Source organism: Lolium rigidum, chromosome 5 (genome assembly GCF_022539505.1).
Source record: "Lolium rigidum isolate FL_2022 chromosome 5, APGP_CSIRO_Lrig_0.1, whole genome shotgun sequence".
Lineage (NCBI taxonomy): Eukaryota > Viridiplantae > Streptophyta > Magnoliopsida > Poales > Poaceae > Lolium > Lolium rigidum.
In genome coordinates, this window is record NC_061512.1 from 158,524,835 (window position 1) to 158,533,677 (window position 8,843).

Here is an 8,843-nt window from a genome sequence, read left to right on the forward strand (position 1 = left end):
ATAGTCTGAGGTATGTTTCTACTGCTTCCTCCCTATCTTCCTACCGCCACCCACAAACCATAAGCAATCAACTTCCATCAAAGCTACTACATTTTTCTGTCCAGTAGATATAAGTATAACCAGACCATCATATCCATTTCACAGCTCTACCGTGGATTTACAAGCATACCTCTCATCACTACAACTCCCTCATATTTACTGCAGATATCATGCGGTATTGAAAGGTTATGAAGAGGATATGCTACCATAGTTTTAAAGATTTCACTTGGTCAACTAGGGGCAGAAGATGATGCAACCGCTACTTTAGTATCTGTACGCACTATTTCTGGTATCTTTAGAGTGGACCGTCGGAATAACACGAGTAGATTCATAACTGAAAAAATGTGAGAATTTTCTAACTTCATCATATTCAGTATATTTACAGAGTCATATAGTATCATTTTAGACCAGCAAGAAAAGAACAACAGAAGACGCCAACTGTCGACTGGGGGTGTGTTCGGTAGGAAGCACCAAAACAATCTTGCAGCTTTCATAGGTAAGATTTGAGAGAGGCAGACTCATTTTAAATGAGCCATCAGTTTAGTTGTAATATTGGAAAGCTATAGTATGATTTCAGATGTCATTGACGAAGCATGAATTTTTTTGATTTAGGAGTTGATTTAGTGAAACAGACCTACGCACACATTCAATTTAACAAGAAAAATATACAATTCTTAGCAAGAAAAGATCAAAAGATGAAGGAGATGGACCTCACAGGGCAGCTACAGGTTGGGGAGGTCGTCGGCAGCAGCATGACTGATGGCAGCAACAGCTTGGGGACGTCACCGGCGCCGGCAACAACAGTTCTGGACAGGCGACCACCATCTCTTCTTCCTGCAGGGTGGGGAGCTCCTCTCGCCGTTCACAGCTGTCGCCCAAGGTGCTTGTCCCCAACAGCCACCAGGACGACGGGTGATCTCCACCCTCCCCTGTCCTTGGCTCGCTCGCCACAAGGACGAACGCAACCATGGCGGCCCTCAGGCGCGGGTCCACCCACGCGCGTCCATCTTCTGAGGAGAGGCCGTTGCGCCTCCCGCTGCCAGCACTGTTTCTCAACTACACCAGGATACCTAGTTCACTGTTGCACAAGACGTACACATGAGCATATTCATATCAAGAGAAATATCAGAGAAATCTAAAATGTAAACATAGAACACAAGTACCATAAGGAATATCTAACATAGAACACAAGTAACATAGAACACAAGCACCATGGCATAATTTTTATATACACACATAGGTGATAGCAACACCCAGACCTTGCCAAGATCAAGATCACACAATACCAACAAGTGGTATTAAAAACCAAATAATAGCAAGTTGAGGACTATAGCACAAAATCATCAACTACATTGGCTTAGCAGGACCTCTAATAAGTAGGAACATATGTCAAATTCTTAGGAACCGAACTTAGAAAGTACACTCTCCATATGATCATCATCACAATAAATCAAATAATGGTCATTGTCTCAAGTGCGGGAGCATAGTAAAGCCATGGTGCGATGTTTCACATGGGATCCAGATATCCAAGTGGTAACATAGTAGCTCACCGAAGAGGTCGTCCACGAGGATGAGCGTCACCGCCACCACCGTTGCAGCACGGTGAGCTCATGACGTTCACTAAGACCCGCCGTTGACCTTTGCCATCATCTTGGCTATGATGGGACTTGGTGCTTGGCCAAGTTGGTTGGTATGCTCATCACTGCCGAGCCGCGACGTCACCCACTCCGTGCCCCAGAACACCCTAAAACATCAATAATATACTACTCAGCAACATAGCGTACACAATTACTATTAGGCTGTCGATGAAAAAAGCGCAACTATTTTCATGAAAATTTCAAGTTATCCCGAAAAGTAGCATTCTAGCTGCAATAACATTTGCATATAGATCAGAGAAGTTGCTGATTAACCTACCATTGCATACATATCCATTTCATGGCAAGATAAGCAAAGAATCTAGCCAAACTGCACTACAAGGAACATTACATTTCACAATATCTTAGACTATTCACAATGATTGTTGTGTAGATTTTACAATCTAACTATCCATTAGAACAAGGAATTGATAATGCAATATCCAATTTACGGGCAAAAATCCATCTTTTTAATAAGCAGCAGATCGAGTACAACAAGCGCAATCAGCAACATTGTAGACAACAAAACCCTCTTAAATAAGAACTCAAGCTCCAGGCATTAAACAAAAATCTGGTCTAAGGTTGAAATTAGTTAAGTCACCCAAACGACTCCCACAAGACTCGAGCCAATATTCTGTCGACACACAGCCCACAAGTTAAAACATTCAGCCATCTCAAGGCAACACTCAGAAAACAGCCCAACTAAGACAAAAAAAAAACGCTCGGCATATAAAAAATAAACCGGTGTAAACATTCTGACCTGGCAGAGCTCAAAATTTCGAGTGCTTGGATTATAATATTGTAAGTATAACCAAACACAGTAAACTGTAAAATGTAACAGGATAAATGTACAAAATCATGGATTCAAAGTAGAAAAGGTTAGGGCAGTTATTCATGTACCTACAGTAAAATTCCTTTCTTCCCTTTTCGTCATCATCATCAGAAAACAAACCGACCAATATCAATGCCCCCACACCATGTATACCTCCACATACACAGGTGCTAATTCTACTACACTATGGTTTGTGCTTTGAATCACGGCTACTTGTTGCGATATCAAAGTCTCTGTTATCAGAATCCCTCAAGGTAAATGGTGCCGCAGGATAATTACGATTTCTAGTTGTCAGATTACAGTAGGGATAGACGCATGAATGGTACAGTCAATGCTTCAGCAGTTGTGTTTGCTGTTCAGGTTTAGGAGGGTATAGGTCAAGAAGGAACCTGTGAATCAACTCGAAGCTGGAGAATGTTATAAGCAGAAGTTGTCCACAACAAATTTGTGGCGCATCCATGGTAGAACCCAACTAGATCCTCTCCATGATAAACCTTTCTAGTATCTCGCCTCAGAGTGTGCTCCTTGCTCTTGCAACATTGATAGAACAACCTGTATTGATTATCAAGAGTCAACATAGTCTGAGATATATAACCATGGTCAGAACTTGGGCTGAAATTCCGCATGTGGCCCTTATACATTAGCAAATACCAAGACTACATTTTTCTGTTCAAGAGATGTAAGTACAAACCTCAGCTTTCTAGGCTATCCTAAAATATATAAGCAATAAGGATATCTTGTTACTAAAGAAAATTATGGATGTAAAGTACACATTTTATGCACAAAATGTAAGCCCCAAATTTTGAGAACCAAAGTCAATATTAATTAGCAGTACTCTAAGAAAAACATGCACAAATGATGTTTTCCGGGTGCATGGGATTTAATGACTACTTTCTTCAGGAGTATTCTTGGCAGAGATATGCTCAAAAGCATCATTGAATATTACTTGATTCATTTTATTAGTTTGATTTTTAGATCTATGTTTGTCAAACAATAAGCATGGCCGACTTCCCTATATTTAACTTAAAGTATTTAATCAAAGCAAATCTTAAGTATCTAAAATCTAATGGGTATAAGTTCAGTGCTAACATTGCATAATTCGAATTATGCATTAGGAGTGAAGTTTAGAGTAAAGGAAGAATAGATCAGAGAAGTTATACTAGTGTGTTATGCTAAAATGACACAAGAGAAAATATAAGAAGCTCGAGCCACAGATTAACTCACACAAAGCACACCATCGTAGGAACACGGTCTCAGTGTAATGGATATAAATGGCTAAGATATGTTTCTACCACCACCCACAAGCCATGAGCAATAACCTTCCAGCACAGCTACTATATTTTTCTGTCCAGTAAATACAAGAATAACCAGATCATCATATCCATTTTACAGCTCTGCCGTGGATTTACAAGCATGCCTCTCATCACTACAGCCCCTCATTTTTACTGTAGATATCATGCACTATTGAAAAGTTACGATCCAGATATGTTACCATAGTTTCAAAGATTTTACTTGGTCAACTAGGGCCAGAAGATGATGCAACCACTACTTCAGTATCTGTATGCACTATGTTCGTATCTTTAGACTGGCCCGTCGGATTCAGATTTTTGCCACACTTAAAATATGTGGGATTCATATTTACAAAGTCTGCCAAATCTTAGCATAGCTGCTACCAGATAGCCGCCAGAGTACTAACAAGACATGGTTTAAGTCTGAACCCTACGAATCATATGTTCTACAATGAAGTTGGCTAAGATCTGGGTGTTTCACACTACAACATGGTAGGTTGAGAGGTTTGAAGATCTGAAGGTAAGCACCGCGTCTCCCAATCTAGTAGTCCCAAACTAGTTACACAAGGTTTACTCGATCCATCAACAACCAGAAACGCGAATCAACAATCTGGAGGTATGCAATCAGATATTATTTTAGACCAGAAAGTAAAGAACAACAGAAGACGCCAACTGTCGAATGTGGGTGTGTTGGGTAGGAAGCACCAAAACAATCTTGCAGCTTTCATAGGTAAGATCTGAGAGAGGCATACTCATTTTAAACGAGTCGTCGGTTTAGTTGTAATATTGGAAAGCTATAGTATGATTTCAGATGTCATTGACGGCGCATGACAAATTTTGATTTAGTGAAACAGATTTCTTAGCAAGAAAAGGTGAAGGAGATGCACCTCATAGGGCAGCTGCGGGTTGGGGAGGTCGTCTCGGCAGCAGCATGACGGAGTCGTGGATGGCAGCAACAGCTCGGGAACGTCGCCGGCGCCGGCAACAACAGTTCCGGACAGGTGACCACCGTCTCTTCTTCCTGCGGCGCGGCGAGCTCCTCCCGCCGGCCGCGGCTGTCGCCCAAGGTGCTCGTTCCCAACAGCCAGCAGGACGACGGGTGATCTCCGCCCTCCCCTGTCCTTGGCTCGCTCGCCACAAGGACGAACGCAACCATGGCGGCCCTCAGGCGCAGGTCCGCCCACGCGCGCATCCATCTTCTGAGGAGAGGCCGTTGCGCCTCCCAGTGCCGGAAGGGACGCTGCCCCGATGTCTTTTCTCCGCCTGGTAGGGGGTGGAGTGGATTTTTGATGGCCGGCGTGAAGGGGATTGGGTGGCCAGCCTAAATGGGATTGGGTGGGTGGGTGCGCCGGTGAGCGGCGGTGCTGGGTTGCCGGCGGGGAGCAGCAGAGTGCGGCGGCGGCGATGTGTTTGTGTGGGTGGGATCGCTGGGAGAAGAGACCGCCATCTCTTCTTCATGCGGCGTGGCGAGCTCCTGCCGCCGGCCGCAGCCAACGTCCAAGCTTCTTGTCCCCAACAGCAACCTACAGGTGTGGTGCTCAGCATCAAATTTCGAGATGCAAAGTCAATATTAATTCGTACTACTCTAAGAAAAATCATGAACAAATGATGTTTCAGGGTGCATGGGATTTTATGGTAGCTTTCTTCAGGAGTATTCTTGGCAGAGATATACTCAAAAGCATCACTGCAGAATACTTGATTGATTTTATTTAGTTCACTTTTTAGATCTCAGGTCATCAAACAATAAGCATGGCCTAATAGGCTTCCCTAAATTCAACTAAAATTATTCAATCAAAGAAAATCTTAAGTATATAAACTATAATGGGTATAAGTTGCAGTGCTAACATTGCATAGTTCGAATTCTGCATTAGGAGTGAAGTTTAGACTAAAGGAAGAATAAATCACAGGAGTCGTGATTTTGGATGTAACTGATGGCACACAACAAATTTTGATTTAGAAAATCAGATTTCCATCTACTGCGTATGCACACATTCAATTAAACAGGGAAAAAAAATACAATTCTTAGCAAGGAAAGAGATGAAAGAGATAGACCTCACAGGGCAGCTGCAGACTGGGGAGGTCGTCGGCAGCAGTATGACGGAGTCGTGGATGGCAGCAACAGCTCGGGGACGTCGCCGGCGCCGGCAACAACAGTTCCGGACAGGCGACCACCGTCTCTTCTTCCTGCAGCGCGGCGAGCTCCTCCCGCCGGCCGCGGCCGTCGCCCAAGGTGCTCGTCCCCAACAGCCACCAGGACGACGGCTGCATCTCCGCCCCTCCCCTGTCCTTGGCTCGCTCGCCACAAGGACGAACGCAACCATGGCGGCCCTCAGGCGCGGGTCCGCCCACACGCGTCCATCTTCTGAGGCGCCTCCCGCTGCCGGCAGGGACGCTGCCCCGGTGCCTCTTCTCCGCCTGGTAGGGGGTGGAGAGGATTTTTGATGGCCGGCGTGAAGGGGATTGGGTGGCCAGCCTAGATGGGATTGGTGGGTGGGTGCGCCGGTGAGCGGCGGTGCTGGGTTGCAGGCGGGGAGCAGCAGAGTGCGGCGGCGGCGGCGGCGGCGGCGATGAGTTTGTGTGGGTGGGATCGCTGGGAGGCGAAGCGAGCGAGAGGAAAGGTTGGGTCTTGGGTGGGTGCGTGCGTTTTGTGTTCTCCGTCGCATCGACTCCTGCAGTGACGATTTACTTCGTCTCGTCTCATCTTGTTGAGTTTAGAGCTCCAAATTTCGTTTCCCGATGTAATCCAATCAATATTTCTTTCTCCCGCGTGATCAGTCCAGAAGTAAAAGATCATTTGTATCCTAATTAATAGCATGTTGCAGTCAAGGAGTAGTCGACAATGCATGCATATTTGTGATGTGCCATCATGGTTCACATGTCTACTTTAATCCATCCTAAAAAAAAGTGTATGTTTAATTTCATGTTACATATATTGACATTTTATGTAAAAGTTTAGTTAAATTTGAAATTTGACTTTCAGAAAAGAAAAGCGTGCACTTATTTACGGACGGAGGGAGTAGGCTCCAAAGATCTCGGGGTAGATGGCCGGCAATGTAGGCGATGTCCGAGTTGTGCACCCGACCTTCCCCCTGGTATCTTCACGTACCTTTCTTGAGCTTGTACTTTTACATGGTGTTCTGCCCAGTTTGGGTAGCCTCCTAGATACCCATGAGTGGTTTCTTAGGCCGGCGTCATGCTACGGGCGATGCCAGCGATTAATTTCTTCCTTAGGCCATGGGCTCAATGTGTCGTAGGATAGGTATTAAGGTTGTGTCTTTTGGGGTGGTGGTTGGGCTAGGACGAAAGCTCGGCAAAGCCTCAGCCAGTGCGGGTGACGGCGACGCCCTTGGGCGCCCTCCTCCTTTAGTATCTCGAGGCATGAAGACAATTAAGCTCTACCGGTCATGGGTGCGTTCTGCTTTGGTATGGGAGGTATGTTGATTCCCGGGTCAGTTTCGACGCCGCGCCCTTGCAATAGAGAACTGGACTTCCATCGACGGGTTCAAGCTCTCTCTAGTGTAGCTTGGTTTCTCTCATCTCTGTCGTTTTCTTTGTTGTCTTATAAGCTGGTAAGCCCATCAGTTTGCTGTTCTTTTATATTTCTGTTGGTTATATTGTTGTACTCCTATTTAATTCAAAGTCAGTCTTTCGTGCCTTATGTTTAAAAAGATCGCCGTAGAACTAGATCCCAACGTTGTGGGCACAACAACTTCACTCTTAGGGCTTTTTGGAGTATCTTTTTCTCAGGAGTGAAATTTACGGCATCAACGGCCAAGGCAAACGCATGTCTCGATGTCTCATGAAGCTGTGTGTGCAAGATAGCCTAATTTGTACGTTTTTGGCAAGCTTACCTATTTTACGCTAGCTAGCAAGCCAGGTCGTTTGAAAAATCCATGCAAGTATATGTGAGAGCGAGAGAGATCATGTTGTTAGGTACGTGTTTGTGATTGCCTAGCTGAAATGCATGCATGTGTATGACTACTTCCACGAGTTTGACCGTTAGCTACCACCTTTTTACCTATCAACATATCTATATCTAATTATCTATCTAATATCTACACTCAGTCAAAAATAAAGCTAGTTTAGTTTTGCATATATAATCATAACTATAAGTAAAACAAACTACATACGAAATTAAATAGTAAGACGCGAATTGCACACATTATGTATCCATCAACATAACATGAAAAGCAAAGGACTTCCAAAAATTCCAAGCAACGACTCATGAGCTTGATAGCAGTGCTCTCTCTCTCTCTCTCATGCCACAACGATAAATATTGCGTCGCCATCATCATGGTCACCTGTCGGACTCGCTGCTCGCCACTGCCTTGGACTAACGGAGGAGGCGAACCGAGCGAGAGGTTGGGTGGGTGCGTGCATTTTGTGTTGTCCGTCGGATCGACTCCTGCAGTGAGGATTTAGTTTGTCTCATCTCATTATTTCCCCTCTCTTTCTCTCTCACGTAGTACGATAATCACGTTGGGTTTGGCGCTCAGAATTTCGTTTTCCGATGTACTCCAATCAATATTTCATCTTCCGCGTGGTTGGTCCGGATGTACTCCAATCATTTGGATCATAGCATGTTGCAGTCGACAATGCATGCATATACGTGATGTACCAGCTACTACTCCTACTTGCCGATCGCTTAAGATCACGTGCCTACACTATTTAAGTGTGTACGTTTAATTTGTGTTACATATATTGCTATTACATGTAAAAGTTTAGTCAAATTTGAAATTGTTTGATTTTCAGAAAAGAAAAGCGTGCACTTATTTGCAGACGGAGGAGTAGGCTCCAAAGATCCGGGTAGATGGCCGGCAACGTAGTCAACGTCCAAGTCGTGCACCCGACCTTCCACCGGGTATACTTTGCTCCTCGCGAGATCGTCGTCGAACCATACCCCGACGTTGGTGACTTGGGGTCTTGGTCACTCGCGTCACCTTGGGCCGATAATACTTGATGTGGTGTTGTCGGCGGTGCTGGCTCTGCTCCCCCTCCATGATCTCGTGGCGTTGGCCGGCTTCGGGTTATTGGTGGGACATCGACGGC

At 45.0% G+C, this 8,843-nt stretch overlaps 1 long non-coding RNA gene across 1 annotated transcript; it reads right to left on the reverse strand.

Moving 5' to 3' along the window:
* Positions 1 to 807: 807 nt before the first annotated feature.
* Positions 808 to 3,053, reverse strand: LOC124651270. The gene is made up of 3 exons (XR_006987337.1): positions 2,895 to 3,053; positions 1,590 to 1,783; positions 808 to 1,117 (listed from the first exon to the last, which is right to left on the reverse strand). It is a non-coding gene; the product is annotated as an uncharacterized LOC124651270 (long non-coding RNA).
* Between the last annotated feature and the right edge of the window lie 5,790 nt (positions 3,054 to 8,843).